Source organism: Sander vitreus, chromosome 24 (assembly GCF_031162955.1).
Source record: "Sander vitreus isolate 19-12246 chromosome 24, sanVit1, whole genome shotgun sequence".
Taxonomy (NCBI): Eukaryota; Metazoa; Chordata; class Actinopteri; order Perciformes; family Percidae; genus Sander; species Sander vitreus.
The window spans coordinates 8,056,615-8,077,057 of record NC_135878.1 but is presented as its reverse complement, the minus strand read 5'-3'; the positions used below and the strand labels follow the sequence as shown (position 1 = coordinate 8,077,057).

General features: G+C 39.8%; 1 long non-coding RNA gene across 1 annotated transcript in view; it reads left to right on the top strand.

The window, feature by feature from the left end:
- LOC144512750 (uncharacterized) overlaps positions 1–20,443 on the top strand; it is a 120,673-nt gene that overhangs the window by 62,888 nt on the left and 37,342 nt on the right. The window contains exon 2 of the long non-coding RNA XR_013501033.1: positions 12,525–12,621. This is a non-coding gene — a long non-coding RNA (uncharacterized LOC144512750). The remainder of the gene's footprint in view (positions 1–12,524; positions 12,622–20,443) is intronic.

Genomic DNA, 20,443 nt, shown 5'->3' with positions numbered 1-20,443 from the left:
GGCATGTTTTTGTTACTCTACATAAACCCCATATATGGATGTGAAACCACTTGTTGCTGCTATCTCTTACTTGATTCTGCTAGGTGGTCTGTACTTTATTTTCCACATTTTCTGGAATATTGGCAGAACATCAAAGTTGGTGCACTAGAGACTTAGGACCATGATATACGGCATGACGGCCCTGCATCAAGGCTGCTAATAAGCTGCTGTAGTTTAATGAATTTCTTGCTAAATTGGGAAAACTCTTTCTTGTTTTGTCATGAAAAAGCGTTGAAAAAAACCCACAACTTCTTCTACAACTTTTTCAGACAACTTCACTACACCCACAAATCACTCTTAACATGTTTTACCTACAGCAGAGATCTTGTACTTGCAGCTGCATGGTGTTTGAGCGCATCCATGTATTGACGTATACAACTGGTGTGTCCGTGTGTGTGTAGGTTCCCATATTTCATGATTCTGACACAGTGACAGGAAGATTTCCCATGGCCTCCGCAGCCTTGTCAGACAGATTCATGTTGTAGATCTCCCATCATGCACACGCACACACACACACACACACACACACACACACACACACACACACACACACACACACAGGCTGTATGGAGATAGGAAGGTGGCTGACATTTGTGGTGCCTCGGGTAGAGGACATGGCCTTTTCTCCTCATTTCTCTTGGCCAATCACCCAGACTGAAAGGAAGATAAGGCCTTTTGTTTGGCATGACAATGTCCTACTGATACTGCCATGGTAGACCATTCAGTGTGAGAGACAGAGTGTGTGCGTGCGTGCGTGCGTGCATGTGTGTGTGTGTGTGTGTGTGTGTGTGTGTGTGTGTCTATCCCACCCCTTTAAGAAAAGGGAACCCCTCAGAGAAGTCATTATTATGAGGACATTTACCATCATTTCAGTTTCAGACACACGCATACACACTAAACTAATGCACACACAGATGATCACAGAGCCTACATAACAGTGTAGCAAGATGGTGTAGAAGATTAGTCTTGCAACAACTCGGCCCCGATGCAAATATACCAAAACCTGGGTTTGTGCAAAACGTTTGTGAGAATGATCTTCACTAACCTTTTATAAAAATGATCACTTATATTCATTAATTATTTCAGAACTTCTGTTAATGCACATTCCTAGTAGATAACACTGTGTTTTGGCATCTTTGCCATCAAACTCATGGATATATTATTTAAACCGGCCTTCCTGTATCCTATTTCATCCGTATCTGAAGTAACACGCCCACATTAACGCAGACCCTTTTTAATTAAATTTTTAGATCTGAACACCCGCAAACAGCTAACTTCCTTGCAGCAAATTACAGCAAAACATTTGTAATTTTCTCTGAAAATTGAACAATCCAAAACTAACGTTTGATTTGATCTGTTTTTTGTTCTTCATTTTTTACTTTTAATTTGTACAATCCATTGGGAGCTGTACTCAGTCTGGTAGCAAGCACTACTACTACTATGTCCTAAAAATTGGAAACAGTAGTTTTGGTCCACTAACTATAGCTTTTTTATCCATCTTCCAGAAAAAACCGTGAGATGTGGTTGAAATATCTGAAAAAAGCAAGTAAATGCTGTGATTTTTAATTTATTTCTCTCAAGGTGGGAGCCGGAGCATATACTATAAACTATGCTATCAACAGGAGAGTTGACAGGGTAGGCTCAATACGTACCAGACCAACACTTCACATCCTTGGGACACCATGTTAGGCAGATGTCGTACCATATCATATTAGATAGCTGGATATTATCTTGTTACCAGTAAATGGTGTTACGCTAGTGTCAGGTGGGAAGGGGGAATGCACTCATTTAAGATGATATCGCTCCCAGAAAAAGGGGCAGGAGCCATGCGCAGGAGGATTGATAATTTTGTCAAATTGCCTGTAGCACTTTGAGGCCTTGCCGTCAGCTGCCGAACATCTTAAAGAAGATCCTGGTATAATACATGAAGCCATCTTCATAATGTATCAAAATTGAATGGCTGGAATGCCACTTAAGGTAGTGGTGGTGTAATTGGTACTCAAAAAATCTTAATAGTATCATATATCTTGAGCTAGGATTTTAAAAGGATCTATTGTGAGATCTTGCCTTGATCTCTCTCTCTCTCTCGCTCTCTCTCACACACACACACACACACACACACACACACACACACACACACACACACACACACACACAGGATGATGCATTCAAGCCATCACTTCATCTCAGAATTCCCAAGCGTATTGGGACACCACATGCAATAATGATCTTCTGGAAATGGCTTGGTTGGACTGCTAACTTGTGTAAATAGTGCAGGCAGAGACTAATGTACTGTCTTGTAATTGGGGGAATGACTTGCCTATTACAGGTAGACCCTCCGAGAGGGGAGGAGAGGAAAAAAGGAGGTGGAAGATGAGGAGGCAGGAATGGAAAAAAAAGGACGATGAGATTGATGAGGAAGATGAAAGGAAAGCTGGAAAGGAGCAGAAAATGAAGACTTTCTTTTGTGTGTGAGAAAACTTTTGATGTCGATAAAATCTAATGGAAACAGTTTAATGGTCTTGAAATAATGATGAATAGAATATCCAGGCACAAAATATTGCATCATACAGGACATGTCTGTTTTCTCTTTATCATCCTGTCCTCATGTTGATTTGAAAGCCTTTCTCAATCTGCATTCTCTATACTTGTGTTCTTCTGTAACTCCATCATGACTGCTGAAAAACTGTCTAAACTCAAAGTTACATTTGGTCAGTTTATCTAAATAATGCCTTCTTATCCTAGCAAGTCCTTTCTAATGACCGCTGATGTATCGTAGTGCAGTGGCTAAACATCAGAAATAATACATTTAGTTGCTTAAAGTTTCAATTCAATATTTTTTTTGCTGGGAAAATCAATGTGGCTAAAGGTTGAGTTAAGGTTCGTGTTTTTTATTGGGCAGTTAACATTGTAGCCTATAATAATAATTAATCTGTGTATTTGTGGCTCCTTATATGTACCAAATTTGCCACACTTTAATAGAAATGAATGAATACATGTAAATGAAAACAAAAGGTCAGTGTAGAGTAATATAATACCATCCATTCACGATCGATACCTGCCTGATACTTAGGGGGGCTGGAATGATAGTACCTTAAAATGTACTTTACAGTGAGGAGTGTAACTGTAATCACCTGGTAAAGTCAACAATTTTGCTCTTGTTCTTGCAAATTGGTAGCCTGACAAGCCAGACCCACATCAAGATGTTGGGTCTGGGAACTCACCATTGGCAGGGATCAATCCGAGGGGCGGGATAAACGGTTGTCTTTTTAAATTCCCTCTGCACGCAATAGGATAGTGCTACAACCAACCAGAGCAACTCTAGTTGATAGATTAAACTTTTGCCATATCCGGTCGGCAAAACTCCGAACACATGTTCCTTTTTTAAGAATGACTTCAGTGCTGTTCTTTGTTCTTTTCTCAAAGAAAAGCTTAACTCCAAGTCTTCCAGAGTTGCGGCCAAAGCCGATTCGAAAGGCCGCTGTTCACCAGCTATCTTCTTTGTTTTCAAGTAGCAGGGAATTCACGTGGAACCGTCGCAACTCTGCCGTCATTATGTTAAGCCCGCCCACCGACTCTATACACGATGTGATTGGCCTGACCAGAGTTTGATTTTTCCAGCTTGCAAGCCAACGGAGAGTTGCTAGATGACCCTGGCTGCAAATTACATTTGCTGCCGCTAGGGTGCGTTTAGATTTCTAGGCTAGCAAATTGGGACTCTGGATATCAAAACAGACCAGAGTTAGTGTGGCCGACTTGTGCTCGACAAGGTTTATTATAATAAATTAGTTAACATTGCGAGATAGAGCATGGCCTTGGCATAGGTCTGTGCTCTCTGAGTGCCCTTCTAGTTTGTTGAATGTTTTGATTGATGATAATGTAGGTATTCAATCATGAACCACAATGGAAATAAGTCTTGGACATTTTTGTAGCTGCATGAGATTTAATGTCATCTTCCTCCTTAATGGTAAATAAACAAAACTTAAGGAGGCTCCATTGATCGAAAGTGTTGTGTGAAAAAAGGTATATGAATGTAAGTTCCCATAAAGGCCTCATGAGTTAATTAAACAGTTGCAAAGGCCATTCATGATGTTTTGGTTCATTTGAATTACAGTACATTCTTAACCAAATATGAAGCTTCATAAATCTCCTTTACAGATCTGGATTTTGTTTGCTGACACAATTCAGGCTTAATAATACCAACATGATGTTTTGTCATGCTTGTTTAAGAAAATATATTAAAAAATCTATGCAGAGCCGGTTGTAATGCACGCTAATTTCCTTCAGCTATTGGTGAAGCGTCAATTGGCAAACATTGCATAATGTGTTCATGTGAATAGACAGTTTAGATCGCTGTTTGTTAACAATATTTGTTTAGTTATTGTATTCATGGAGACAAATATGAGGCATGTCTTTTTGCTGCTAAATTTCTTGTTAGTTGTTTGCTATTATGATAACAAGGATCCATTTGATGTCAGCAGGGCTTTTATCTTCAAATGAGCCATTTAAATGTCATTACTGTGTGTGTGTGTGTGTGTGTGTGTGTGTGTGTGTGTGTGTGTGTGTGTGTGTGAGTGATTATTACATATACAAGGCCCATTCATGTCTCGTCATTTTTCCTGCAATAAGAAATTACTAGCATTCACGCTCTCTGATGCTGCAGCAGTAATATTATTCAGTTTTTATTAGTTTTTGTTAGTGGACATAAATTCAAGCTTTTGTCCGTTTTGCTGTCCTCAGTTGTTTACTGTTGAAGCAACAGGCCATAGCATAATGACGCAGGAGACTAGAGTCATTATTCACTAATATGGTAGACATTAATTTTGTGAAAATGATATGATCTTTGGAAAGTCAGTATCACTTTTCGAAGATCAAACCAACATAAAGTAGCTTTCAGTCTGCCAGTTTCCATGAGTTTGTACTCCAAAGTGTTTGGATTATTTTGCATTTACATGAAAGTAGAATTTGCATGGAGCTAATTTTACCTACTTTATATACAGTACTGGGATTAGTTTGATACATTTACCGTAAACATGCACCTTAATTGAAATTCTCATTATAGATGTATGTATATAGTAATCCACAAAGTTACTAACTATGGTTGTCAAATACCAATGCCAAAGATTACATAAAATATTGTAATATTTTTGGCTGTAGTCTTGCTCTGTAAAATGGGCAGAAATACTTACAGTAACTCAGAACTGTACTTAGTTACAGAACTTGAGTAAATGTACTCAGTTACTAATGTTCCAGATAAGCTCAGGAAATAAATAAATTAACAGCAGACTGCTTGCAGACTGGATCATATCTGCTTTTTCAAGAAAAGCTGATGTTGGCTCCATGTCCTGTCTAACCTTCATGGAGAGAGCACTGTCTCTGTCTCTTTGCTGGAGTGGCAGATAAGCTATAGGGCAGCCCTCCCAGTACACTGCTGGTAATTTAGGAAATCCTTTCTGGCAGGTTGAGATGACAAGGGCACTGTGTTTGTGGCAGTGCTCTGTAATTTGCTTGTTTTCTACTCCGCCATAGAGCTGACGCACTGCAGGAGCAGGCAAGCCAAGGAGCATTTCTGTCTCTCACTTTCTCTCTCCCTATCCCTTTCTCTTGCTCACTCGCCCATTTGCTCGGGTATGCTCTCTCCTTTTGTTGTCATTGTGTTATTCAGCTCAGCTCTGCGGCCTCTGAGTTAAAAAGAAAAACACAGGCTGCAACCACCACAGAAATGGGAGCCTAATCTCTTGCGATGAAATCCACTGTCGGGAGTGAAAAAACCCACAGGGATATGTTTAACAGTTTTCAGAGTGTAAATCCTACTACATATTGTATTGAACATTTTCCAAATCCTGAAATGGCAATCTCTTGTGATAGTTTGCATTATCCTTTTTAATGAAATGCGATTTTATAAATTCTAAATATCTAAATAAATCTAAATATGAACATTCCTCTATTTCTGTGTGTGTGTGTGTGTGTGTGTGTGTGTGTGTGTGTGTGCGCGTGTGCGCGCATGCACGTCAAAAGAACTTTGACAAATAGTTCCCCTGTTTACCATGGCGACGCTGTGGTCTGTGTTCTCTCGTCTCTACGGTAACCAAGGCCCTGAGCTCTCTTATTGGCTCAGCCATTGAACTCCCAGCTAGAGACAAAAGAGAAGGACCCGGCGCTGGTAATTTCTTATCACCAAATCCCATTAGGCTCAGGGTTTTTCAGTTGTTTCTTTTCATTAACCCACACAAAAGTAAAGTGGAAATCACCATACTCAGTCAGCTCAGCCCCTACTGTGAGCCTGATTAGGCCCCCACTCAGTTCTAACCCATGCTGGATTATTACAAGAGATAGCCTACTTGCAAAAAGTACATTAATGGAATCAATGAAAAATGAAAAGCTTGGGTTGAATTTTAAAAGAGCAATACTTCATTATCACATCAATCCTGATACCTTTGTAAAAAACTAATTGTGACCAAATGAGACCATGGTAGAAAAGCTAATAGCCTCTAGGCCTATATATTATGTCAGTGATACTTGTAATTAATTTGTTCCTATAAATAGAGTATTTTATTTATCCTAAAGGGGAATTGCAGTGTTTAAGCAACCAAATCACAGAGAAGAATCAGAAGGGAAATTTTTTTTTTATAAAAAACATAAATACATGAAGTATTTGCTAAAAGCTGAAATAAAACTCTAAATCTGTAAATACACAGATTAACCTTAACAGAGATCCAGCCCCACTGGCCTTTCACTGTGTACACCATCAAAGTGTCCTGGAGGTGCATACAGGTCCGCAGTATGATGGTGGGGTCCTGCAAACAGATAATAGGCCTAATAATTATTGAATAACAAAATAAGTTACTATAAACCGCACAATTGGTTTATTCAATGATATGGTCCTTAGATTTAATGTCTAATAAAAGAACACTTCACCAAAGTAACTACGTTGTTGTGTAATTGCAAGTTGTTGTAATATACAGTAATAATATGCAGTAAAGAGCTGCTAAAACGTACAGTACTGCTAACAAATGCTATTATATGTTTGGGCCTTTTGAGAGAAAACACCCAGGTGCCCAAATGAACAGTATGTTGTGCCATAAAGTGGATTCTACAGTCAATTCAACCCACATACTATACAATAATTATACTAATATCTCAAAATGAATGAGGTAATGGCTTACCAGTTAATGTTTCACCTCTGAGGAGTGCAGGGCCGTAAGTGGTGTTACAATATCTCAAAAGGATCCTGTAGGGACATGCTTGAGAAAAAGAGCATCTTGCACATTCAAAAGTGGCTAAAAGTCCTGCAAAACCTCCATTCAGCAGTATGTGTTATAAGCCTTCTTTATCAGTGTACAAAATGCATAAAACTACATGTAACAGCAAAATCGGCCACTGATCTCTGTGGACCACTCATGAGCTCTTTCTTCCCATATTTGCTGTTGCACTGACATTTTTTACTATGCAATAAAATAATTGAATGGTTAAAAGAAACAATGGTGTATACGCTTATGCACATTTTTCACTTTATCCAAAAAAAAAGAAAAAAAGTCAATTTGGAGAGGTTTGGAAAAAAATAAAAGCTACTGTAGTAATACCAGTAAACTTACGAATACCAAATTAATGCCTTTTTGACATTCAGCTCAGCACACCACTAGATCTGACACCTCTCATGCTGAATGGGCCCGATATACCTACGGACATAATCACTGCGGTTTCTGCACGAGTGTGTGTGTGTGTGTGTGTGACAGTAGGTAGTGGTTAGGTGTATGTGTGTGTATGTGTGTGTGTGTGTGCACGTGAGATAACTGCTTCTATGAAGTCGGATTGACAGACAAAAGCCTAATCGCTCCTCAGCTCCAACAGCCAAACAGCTCAGAGGAAGTATTGACCCAAAAGCACCATAATCCCCTTCACCTAACACGGGCAATTTCATGTAATACCTGTAATAACACGCATTTAGCTCAAAGTAGTCATCAAAAGAGCTCTGAGCATCTGATTTTGAGGGGTGAGCTGTTTGAAAAAAGGGACCTGAAGAGTATATCAATCTGTAATAACAACATCGTGGCCCGGACCCGTTTTCTTTTCAACTCTCCTTATCGCTGCTCCTCTGAATCACTTTTCACTCTCATTCTCTCATTCTCTTTGTCTCTCTCTGTCTAAATGTGTCGCTCATGTTGCTTGAAGTCTAAGCTTTCAGCTTTTTGGAGTTGTTTTAAAGAAACTTATGGAGTCTTGCATGGTAAAGAAAAGCTGTGTCAAGTAGGGGTTTCATTTTCTTTTTGTGCATGTGTGAGTAAGTGTGCCGTTCCTTCCTTATATTTGACATTTGAAATGCCTTTGTTAGATACTGTTTGCATACTTCTTGTCATTTTTATGTTCCCTGCTGTCAGGAAAGGTATTGTACCTGCATTCAAACATCATGTTAATACTTCAACAAAGTTGAGATTACTCCAGAAGTTGTCAAGAGCTATGAATACCCAGAAGGGACAAATATCACTAAAATGTTAGAGGTTATCTGATGAATTAAAACAGCATAGGTAGGCTCAGTTTGGTGATTTTCTTTTCTCAGACTGACTTTGAATTTGAACCTGTGTGAAGGTTTTAGAAACCTAAGGAGGTAATTATTATTTCACAAAAAAAAACACGAGCACATCTATGGATAGGAGAGAAACTTATCATCTTATTATCTTTGCCTCCAAGCAGCTTTCAGTATGCAACCTTTTTCTCTGTTGAGGTGTATAATAGATTTAGAGAATTGTTTTTGAAATATCTTGACAAACATCTACAGTTATGTCTATGCTTGACTATGTTTGCAGTTTGTATTGTTTGTCTTGATCAACCACATTATGAAAAGGCATCAGGTCTAAAAACAGAAGGAAGCACAGGGGTGCAGTTACTACCTTACATTTTGATCAAAGACTTGTTTAACTTTACTTTTCAGATAGACATGGAACACAAAATCCAGTTATTCTGCCTGGCTGTTGGTGGCTGGCTGCCACTAAAATATTTAGCAGTGCCAACAATGCCAACAATTCATCAAACCTGAGGCTGAGATTCTTTCTTTTTGTCAGCACAACAGTGTGTTTTGGTGCTGCACACAGAGTGTGTATAATGTGAGGCTTATAGCTAGGAGAAGTGGTGCACATGATGGAGCACATGGTATTTTCTGTTTGTGTTGGGCTAAATACACACACATGGCAGTAAAGATCAAGAAAAGAATCACTAGAATGTTTTTGGAAAAAAGTATCTAAAAAGTACACAGAGGTACATTCAGGTTCAGTGTTATGGAGTTTATTAGTTAGGAGACCTCGAATACTTTATCTCACTGACCAAATAGTTATTATTATACAGAGCTGTAGTCTACTAAATTTTGTTTTGTAGTAGTCAAGCTTAATATTAACACATAATGTAAAGGGAACCTTACAGTTATGTAATTGCATTCTGTAAGTTGGAATCGTTAGTCTTAAAGCTGCATGGCACGACTATTTTAGATTATTGAAACGTCCATTACATTCAAGCCATTGCAAAATGAGTTGATACAAAGCTAATTAAGCTTATCAGCTGCACAAAACTCTCTGTATTTCTCAGTATGGCTATGTTTACAAAATAATGTCGTTGAGCGACATTGACGTGTGTCTATCACCAATCTGTGTATCTGCATATTAGCGCTGGACCATCCCTTTAATTTCCTACAGCGACTGATAACTATCGCCTTCTCTCGGCCTCTTAGGGTGTACTCACATTTGGCCCAGTTGCCTTACAGTGTGGGTACGCCCTTAGTCGCTCCCACACAGCCCGCTGAGATTTGTGTGTGTGTGTGTGGTTATTGACTAATACCATCAGTTTTTTCTGTTGCCCAACACACACGAGGACTGTCAGACAGGCATTGACATCCTATTGATTTACTTTTCTCTTTAATAAGTGAAATGATCTGTGAGATATTAAAAGGAATGATGTAGAGAGCAAAGAGGAGGCCAAACAAGCTGTGGGAGGCGTTCAACAACTAAATGGGTTTAAAATGACTTCTGAAATAGTGTGCAAGCCATCACAGGAGACTAAAATCTCCACTGAGTCACATGTTAATAACAGTAGTTGCATTCACTTGTGTTGAAGCTGATCAAACGTCTCAATAGGATCAGCACTTTGTAAGTGCTTCCTATAGATAGCCAGTTTGGTATTGATCCATTCTCATTATGTGATGAATATTGCATTGTGATGATAATGTCAATCTGTCAATCAAACACTTTTATGGAGTAGGATATGGTGAGAGATGCTGGTCAGTTTGCAATGAAACTTGATGTTGATATTCGTGGTCCACATGATCACATTCAGTAACCCCTGACTTTTCTCATGCACCAGTGTCAGGCAAATTTCCACCTTCACCAACACTTTGGTCCACAAAAGGTATTTTGAAAGTTAAAAGTTGGATTTCAGTTGAATCTACCACAGCTCTTCATAATCTACACAAGATGATTTGTAATCTTTGTGTTGGCCCCCCTGACGTTTCCTGTAGTACCAACGTCAGGATAGCGTTTCCAGTTTTACACAAGAGATATCAGTAATGTTGGGAGAAACTAGGGGTTGGTCCAAGCAGTGACTTTTAATATATATGGTGTGTGTGTGTGTGTGTGTGTTACATGCTACATATGGTCACACAAGTGTGTTTGACAGCTCCAAAGTAATAATTGCTTCACCTTAATTAACTCTGTGAGGTCTAGGCAAGTGGCCTTGCAGCAGCCTGTGTGTTTGCGTGCGTGTACTGAGTCACACCACATCTGCTATTTGCTATTATTCTGCGAGACCTTGGGTGAGATGAGAGGGTGGAGGTAGAGACGGACAAGTAGCGGGGGAGAAGGAGAAGAAGCAGATAGGGAGCTTTTGAATGAAGGGTGTGTGTGTGTGTGTGTGTGTGTGTGTGTGTGTGTGTGCGTGCGCGCGCGTTCGTGTGTGCGTGCGCGCGCGTTCGTGTGTGCGTGCGTGTGCGCGCAGTGAGAAGTGTCATGTGTCTGGCTCCCATTATGTACATTTGCACCTCACCAAGGTTAGCTGAGATAGAGAAGAAGAAATCTGTTAAACTTTCTTCAAGCAGAAATATGTTTGATCAAGTTTTTATTTATTTATATATGGATATACAGTCGGTTCGCAGGTTGTCTGCTTTTTTTGTCTGGTGTTTGATCTACGATCCAGTAATGACTCAGTTCAAAGCAAGTTCCCTGAGTAATCAGAAAGGCACTTTACCCTGTTTAGACAGTGGTTATGGCTTGACGGTTCGATTCTTAGAGTGGCATCATCATCAAATCATTACCACCACTGAGGTGCCCTTGAGCAAGGTCCTGAAGAGTGGGACCAAGGCATGATATGGTTGTTTGATTCTGTTCTTTAACTCTGTGCATACAATAATCTGCATGGAGAAAGGTCTATGAACTGCAGGTGGCAAACAGCAATCTTCATTTGCCTTTATTTTCTTTGTAATGCCTGAGAAAGATGTCTGTTAGTTTTGTTAAATGAAACTTAATGGGAGCTTTCAGCACAGTGTGCTGATCTTTTGTTGGACTTTTGCCTTCAGTTTGTTGATTCTGCGCTTGTAAATGTTTTGGGGATTTGTGACGTGTCCTGAAGGATAAAGCAGAACAGGAGGGGTCTGGGCAAGCTGTCTGACACTGCTGGCATGAATATAAAGAGACCAAAACACTGATAGACTTGTTATGTCAGAGTTTAGGCCCAGAACATATTCTGAGAGTCAGAGAGGGAACCAGACAGTACTGTATTCAAGACCAAAACTGAGTCCAAGTCAAGGCCACCGAGTCACAAAAACCTACAGCTACAGTACATTTAATTCAGCCTTGGAGTCGGCTCGAATTAAGCCTTTAATACATGAGAGTTAAATTTGTTTATTTCTAAAGAATGATAGAAAATTACACAGTATATGTGTATAATTCAAGGGACTAATGATTAGCTCTATGAGTGATTTTATCTGTTTCAAAACATGGAGGCACAGAAAAACTCCACTCACACACACACACACACACACACACACACACACACACACACACACACACACACACACATTAACTCAAGCAACACCTCTGCAGACGTTTTAGGAAAGAAATTCTGACTTTGAGAGTTTCTTAAACTTAAGTTCTGTGTATGAAAGACAAAGGGACAGAATTAAAACCTCTAAAAACGTTTTTTTCAAAAATCAATGTCTCTTTTTAATTCTTAGATTTGATCTGACAAAGGCCAACCAAAAAAAAAAAAAAAATCTTCCTCTGTTTAAGGCTGAAAGACACCAGCAGGTGGAAAGCAGACAATACCATCTCTTTAACAATTTAATCTCAAACTCTGCAAACTGAATGTTTAGTTGAGTCTTTTACTAAGAAGTCGTACTTAAGCCCAAAAGGTTCAGGTGTTCCTCTAAACTGCTTTATCTATTCTGAACCTGTAGAAATCACTGAGTGAGTAACCATATTTGTGCTTTTGTTTTTCCTGTTTTCCAGGACAAACATCACATGGCAGCTTACACTGAAGTTGACAACAGAAACACTTCTGTAAAAGATGAGACGTGTGCGTGATGCTGACCGTCCTTCCCCAAAGGTAAGAAATGCATGCTTAATGAAAATGTGGAGGATTTCTCTGAATTTGTGTGTTGCCCCTTCTTCCTCGCTGTATTTAGTAACTTAACTGTAGTACCGTAATTTAACAGATTACAATCAATATATTAGATCAATTGGATTGACATAAAACAGGCCGTGAAGGTTGCTGTTAATTGGCGCTTTAAAATGTTCCAATTTGAGGTGATGCACTCAGAAACTCGCACACATAACTCTGTCCTTTATTTACTGCAGAAAGATGAATATTAGCCTTGCATGAATTCCGGGTTGTAGTGCAGCGTTTGGTAGAAATTAAAGTTCTGGTGGTAATTTTACTTTGGTCGAAATTTTAAGATATAACTGTGTATGTATTTATGAGTTTAGTCAAATCTATCTGTAGTCATTTGTTGCTTGGACCTTCCCGCTACCAAAAGTTTTTCTTCATTTCTTTCAACCTTCACAAGGTTTTTTGTGTGTGTGTGTGTGTGTGTGTGTGTGTGTGTGTGTGTGTGTGTAAGAAGCTTTCACTGAGATAAACACTTGAGCTATAGATTCTGTGCAGAGGGAAATCTACAGTGTTTAATACCAAGGTCAGAGCAATTGTTTCTCTGTCTCTGCCTATACGCTCTGCCACAGTAGGTGTATTTTTCTCCCCTCAGTGAAGAAAAGTTTCCAATCAAACCCTGCAGCAGAATGTGTGCGCGCAGCATGGACGAGGTGAAGTGTCTATACCTCCATCTGCTCCTTAAATTAGCAGATAATAGATTAGAGACCCTTTGAATAAGGGCTTTTCTTAGTTGTTCTTGGATAAGGCTGAATTTGGTTTGATGAACAATATAGGACTTCTGCTGAAGTGAGTTACTTACTTACGTTTGCAAACAAACTCACAGACAAGTAAGCTTTGAAGGACGGCTGGTGATATATTTTTCTTACTGTCAAAAAATCCCATCAAAACACCATTTGTGTCCAAAAACCATTAAAAACACATCAGTGAGCCTCAACGTTGCACTTGGTGACATGTTCCTTCATGTCACTTTAGTTTCATATGAATCCCACATACACCGTCCTGCTGCATTAGTTTATCACTGGAGCACTACATGTGTATTAAGCCACAGCTGAAAATAGTCCCCAACATATGCAGCATTTACACCTGCTCGAGTAATGTTTGTTTAAAACTACTTTGTCCAGCTGTTTGAAGAAATGTAGTTTGTATTTTCAAAAATGAAAGTGTGACGTGTTAGTGTCACTATCTGACAGTCTTATAAAACTTTCTGACGTCCCAACACTAACACACTGTTGGTTTTGGTCTTTTCATGGGATTTATTGACAATAAATATTGCAGTTTGAAGCATGGAGTTCGGAGAAGTTTGAAATGTAGCTTTGTTTCCTTCCTGAACATGATAAACTTGAAACCATCTCATTTTTAATTTATTTATTGAAATAGAACTAGGGCAAAACGATAGTTGTAATTATCAAATCATCTGCTCTTTATTTTCATAATCAATTAATAGTGAGAAATGGCTATGATAGTTTCCCAGAGCACAAGACATCTTCAGGTTGCTTGTTTTATCTAAACAATAGTCCAAAACCTAAAGACGTTCAGTTAACCATCATATATGACATAGAACGTTATCAAATCCCTACATTCAAGAATCAAATATTTGGCATTCTGCTTGAATAAAGACAAAATAGTTACCAACTTTCTATAGACTGATCAGTTAAATGATTCATTGTTTCAGCTCAACAACATAACAGTCACTAGTTTTTTTTCTATGTTAAAATCCATATGTGACAACTGGCGGTTAATTGTGTTGCTTCTTCTATTGTTGCTCATTTACAGAGGCATTTCATGTTTTAATGTGTTACAGGTAGAGACCTAGAAGCTTACATTTTTGTTAATAACTCATAAGAAAAAATGTTTTTCTCATTTTTCTCTGTAAATCACTATTTAGTTATTTATAAGAATGAAAGAGGAAGATTTCATACTAAATCAGTTGTTTGTGTGATTGTTGATCACTAAATAAATACTGACTTTACTAGATAAATATTACAAAATTGTAAAAATGTATGTTGTCTGTCAGACTAAACGAAGTGTATTGGACATCTTATCAGTGCAGAGTGACAGTATGTGCTACTACATACGACGGTATGTGTGGGTGGGTGTGTAGCCCAGAAGGAATAGACTGCTGACAGCACAATGATGACATGATAATTTATGTTCTTCATGCTAAAGACGGACAGAATGACAGACACGGCCGTTTCTTGCTCTTATCCTGATCATCTGTCCAGTTCCACTGGCTGAGTCCACCAGTCAACCTAAATGCCTACCTGACATGCACATGGATGAAGGTGTGTGGAGGGATGTATGAAAGAGTTACCGTGGCAAGAAACTGAAAATCACATGTCAGATTTAGATCTCAAAAACATGCTTGAAGGGAGAAAAGTTGAAAACAATCAAAAGGCTCCAGACACCTGACTTATCTTTGTATGTATTTACTCTATTAGTAATAATGCATCAATTAGTTGATCGCCCTCTGCTCCCCCAATTATGAAAATTCACTAAACTAAATATAAATACTAAATAGCCGGAGAACAATTTTCTAAGGCGGTGCCTTTAATTTCCAAACTGACTGTCTCTTTAGCGTTTCACTTGCAACCTGGATAGAGTCAAGCCGAGCTGAGTTTTGTGCCGTCACTCCCCCCACCCCCTTACTCCTCCCGTTGTCCTCCTGTCATGCTCTTGATCCCTCCATTGCTGTCATGTCACTGCTTTTATCTCATCACCTTAAGCAACCTCTCCATCTTATTGTCCTGCTGCTGCTATCTGCCTCTTTGTCGCTCTGATGAGGGTCAGCAGGTCAGCTGGAGGACTTGTCATTAGCGGGGTGTGTGCACGTACATGTGCATACATGTGAAGTGTGTACACAAGATAATAAGATGCTTTAATGACCACTGAGAGGAAATTGTAGCAGAAAAGGAAAGTAGGAGAACCAAGCATTTGTATGTATACAGTATAAAGAAATTAAATTAGGTATGAATGGGTGCAAAGTATAAGTAAGAGTATACTTGAGAGTATAGCAAATACATCATTTTAAATGGCGACATACGTTACACGTGTAACAAAGAACAGATGTTTTTTTTAGAACACGACACACTTGAAATTATGACTGTATGTCATAATAGTTACTTTAGGCAGCTATAAACATAAATCACCACTGAGAGATGGGTCTCTTTCTCCAAATGCGTAAGTACAGTCAAGTCAACTTACACAAACTAAATTAGCCTAATCCAATAAAATTTAGAAACATTATAGAACCAGAGACAGCAGACCTTTGTTACAAAATGTGAGATTGAATCGCTGTTATATTGGGGAAAACAGACTTAAATATTAAAGAAATATTGAAGAAATTCAACATGACCCATTCAGTTTTTCAATATTTAACCAAAATTCCAATTGTTTACCTAACAATTAACCATTGATCTGTCTCAGTACAACCACAAAAACATGTTTCAGATGACATTAAATCTACTATTAAGAAATCGTTTGTAAGAAACGGGGTTTCAGTCTTCCCACAGGCCCAACTAACCCCGAGACACTCAAACTTCCCCCACAGAAAATCAATGTGGAAGACATAATGGGAAAAAGTTATTTTAATGCTGTTTTAACAGCTAATTTTCTGGAAGAGAAGAACGGCACAGCAATAAGCATTTAGCAGTAAAGAAATTCTTTGTATTTAAAATGCCATATAAACGAAGATATTTCTAATTTGTGTTTTTTCCTGACACATGGCGTAACACTGCTAGTCTTTTCCTTTCTGTTGCCTTCTATGCTGACCAGTAGCTCTGTCGGTCTCTGTGCTTTATCTATGTCAGCCCAACAATAGACACCAATAGGAAACTGCTGATGCTGTTCTGGTTGTAGTAAACAAACGGCATCCAGAGCTGTCCACCCGCCTCCCATTTTATCATTTACGGCTCTCCTCTCTCTTTTCTCTGGGTAGATTTTGTACATTCCTATCTGCAGTGAGCCTGTACGATGTTCACAGATATGAATTTTAACCAAAATATAATATTGAAACTAATGTTAAAGTACTGTGTGTGTGTGTGTGTGTGTGTGTGTGTGTGTGTGTGTGTGTGTGTGTGTGTGTCTCGCTGGACTGTCCCTCCAATGAATGAATGAATCAAACACTCGCTGGGTATTGACCAAGTAGCTCGTGTGTGTCTGTTTGTGACTAGGCTGGTAATGAGAGCTGCTTGGCGTGTGCTGCTACCATCGATGGGCCTGTTTGTTTAGGTGCTGATGTTCTGCGTGTGTGTATTTACATACATGTGTGTACACATTTGTTCAGCTTCGCCTGCTTTCTCAAGGTTGCCTCATCGCAGCCAGAAGACAAGAATAATAGCGGCGTTTGTGCGTGTGTGATTGCCTCGGGGAATAGAATCTAGAGTAAACACACATGTCCATCTCTTTCCCAGGTGGAGTTGGATGGATGAATGGGCCGACAGCGATATTGACAAGCTAACCACTGCTCATGTGAATGTGTGTGTTGCTCTAAAACACAGAAGTGAGGGAGAGAGGTTTGAATAGTAGCTTGTACACACTGTTCTTTATTCCCCAGCAACAGTTGAGAATTTTGAAGGCCATTATTGTTTTGATTTATTTTAGCTGTGATATTAAAGCTTACCAGAAAGTGAGTTTTGCAACATAGAAATTTCAGTAACTGGACAAGCAGCTGTTGAATCAAATGCAAAATATTCTATACTATAGTAGTATACAGTAGTATACTGTATTATACTGTTTAGAATATGTCTCTCTTCCTTATGCTCTACCTTTATTTTGAACCATTCTAAAACGAGACTATTAAACTAAGAACAGATAATGTCTTTCTCTTAAATACAAAGTTGCAAAGTAGGCTATAAAACACACACTTGGTCTGGTATGACCAGTAGCTTATAGCTTACTTAAAGGTCCAATATGTAATATATGTACGTTACCACGCAAGCAATCCATAGCTGTTTACAACGTGTACGACGGTGAGTTATGAATCGGAAAGAGAGGACCGTGAGTTTGCAGTGTTTTTAGCAATTGTTGCCACAATTCTAAGCCAATGAAGTGTCTTCAGTCGGGTGGAATAGGACGGCAAGGTTTTATTTTTAGTACTTCCTATCCTGGCGTGTGGCGAGGACGACGAGGTTGTCGGGTTTTTAGCGGTTCCTACTGTAATTCTAAGCCGAAAAAGTGTGCCTGTCAGTTGGGTACAGAGCTCCGCGTGAGCATGGGCTTTTATGACTGTCAATATAGCCAACATCTAACGTTAGCTACGCCGCTGTCTAACATTGTTGGATGCTGCGGTCTCAGCCTGGCAACCAACGTGAACTTAGAGTCTGGGCAAGAGGGGGCAGGGGAGACGACTCTCTCCAGTATTTTGAATTTGTAATACAGTAACTATTTTAAACACTAACTGTCAGTATTATATATTGGACCTTTAACTTGGTGAGTGCTATGTTATCACTACTGATAGAAATGACCACCAAAACTGTAAAAATAAGACCCAAGTTGTAATAATCTCAAATTCTCCTTTTGAAATTGACATTGAAAGAGTCAAGAGTGCGCCATGGGTGGGTCGTCGTTTAATCAATTTGTGTACAGACAGAATACATACTCACTGTTGTCAGTAGGGCTGGGTATCGTTCGGTTTTGATACCGGTTTCTGAACTTACAACATTACGTTACATTACGGTACAGCTCCTTTACACCTATGTGACGCACACTGTAGTCAAGCCTCTCAAAATACAACACACACATGATCTCCGTCTCTGTGGTAACATAGTGTTTTTCCTGGATGCCTCTGCGATGTGTAACGTTAGACAGCCAATCACCAGCATTATTAGATCTTGGTACAAAGCATGCTGCACCAACCCAGATGAGATTTACTCCTTAGGTATTGAAATTTGGTATAGCCGACTGACGAGGCATTTTTCGATACTCGTACTATAAAAGTATCGAAGTCATTATTCACAGGGTATGCTAAAGTGTTAGCATGTAGCACTGAAATCGATGATCTGTTTTTTGTACATTTTCTTCTCTTTAGACAATCTATCAGTCTAACAGGGTAACCAGGGACACGAGAGAGCAAGAGACACGATACATCGAGCTGCTGTGATAACGTCTCTCTCTCTCTCAGTCTCCCTGTCTCTCTAAAAGAAAGGGATAAAGGGCCTTTTCTCCATTCCACATGCCAGGCAACTCCCAGCGGCCTCTTTGTTGACACAGCCGCCACAATGGGAACTAAAGGCCTCCCATTATGAGCCTAACCCAGGGCCCAGTCGTAGCGCTGCAGGGTTATCCAGTGCAGGCCGGCCAGCATTGGCCAAAGCCCCCTTGAATATTAGGCTGGATATATAAGACTACCCCCCCCCTCCCCCTGCCCTCTGCTGCATTGTTCAGCGTTATTCTGCTCTCACAATGGGACATCACACTTTGGAAGTAATTTTCAAAAAGGGGAAGCCAATCAAAAATAATGGCACTTATTGTTTCTCTTTTGACACACATTGCTGAGCGGCCTGCCCCTCCCTCGTCTGTCGCTTTCTCTGTCTGTGTAGCCCTAAACCCCAGGGTTCATTCACGTCTATTATACGGACAAATTAAATAAAACCCGAAATGGGTCGGAGGGGAGCGGAGAGCCACGCTGGCCGTCGGTGGTGGTGTTCGAAAGAGTCAGGGATGGGAGGAACGCCATGGAGGGAAGGGAAGGTGGGTAAGCCTGAGGAGCGGATACGAGGGAAAACTGGAGCTTGAGGAAGGCAGGAAGGGATGCAGACAGGCCCAGGTGCAGGGAAGTTGGAAAAGACATGGCTGCTGAGGGTAGGGACAGAGTTGTTATTGCAGCAAGTCATCAGGTTGGGTTTCAGTTTCTGCTGTTGATGGACACATTGAGTTCTGCAGGAATATAACTAAAGATGCAATGCTACGGGAGCATTTCTGTCACCGCTTAGGCCATGACGCTCAGCATTCTGTTGGGAAAGTAGTGGAAAATAAATGCATCTGGGAACAATAAGAATTTATGAAGATTGGAAATTGTGCACTTGGCATCCATTTCTTTCTCCTCCATGCTCTTCTCCTACTCATACTTTGCTCCAACAAGAGGAAATAGAGAAAAGTGTGTAGAAATGATAGAGCTCTCCTCACCCTGGATGGACTGATTGATGGATAGATTGATATATCTACTGCTTTCTCCCATGGATGGATGGATAGATGCCTGGTGAAAGGAGGGAAGGTATGTTGCTACTTATCAAAGAGGGGAGGGCCCTTTGAGGCATGAAGGTGTGTGCTACATAGGTGGTTGAGGTTCACTGGCTAAAGATCAGCTGCATTTATAGTAAATATTGCTTTTTTTCTTTAGGTCTTCATGAGAAAAACTTGTTTAACCTAAAGCTGACAAATGTAATCTTACTCACAATCGACCTTAACCGTTAGCACTGCTGTTACCTTTTGACCGTGACGCAGAACAATGATTTTCACTACATGTGCACAGAAACTAAAAAGGCTTCCACTTGTTAAACTCCACTTGTGGCAGCAGGACACTGCACAGAGCTGCTGTACTACTGGAATCTGCAGCAAATCAAATGTTTTGGGGAGTCCCGCTGGCTGACTTTGGCGGGTTTTGATCGATTAGCTAGCAGTGGAATTGGAAACCACTGGTCAGGTTTAGTTGTGACCTTTTGTGACTCTGATCACTTGTTGGCCTTAGGAAGCTCTCGACCTGATTGAATTCACATACTTTATTTTAAATAATACAATTGGTGTCTTCATTCTTGTTTCAGTG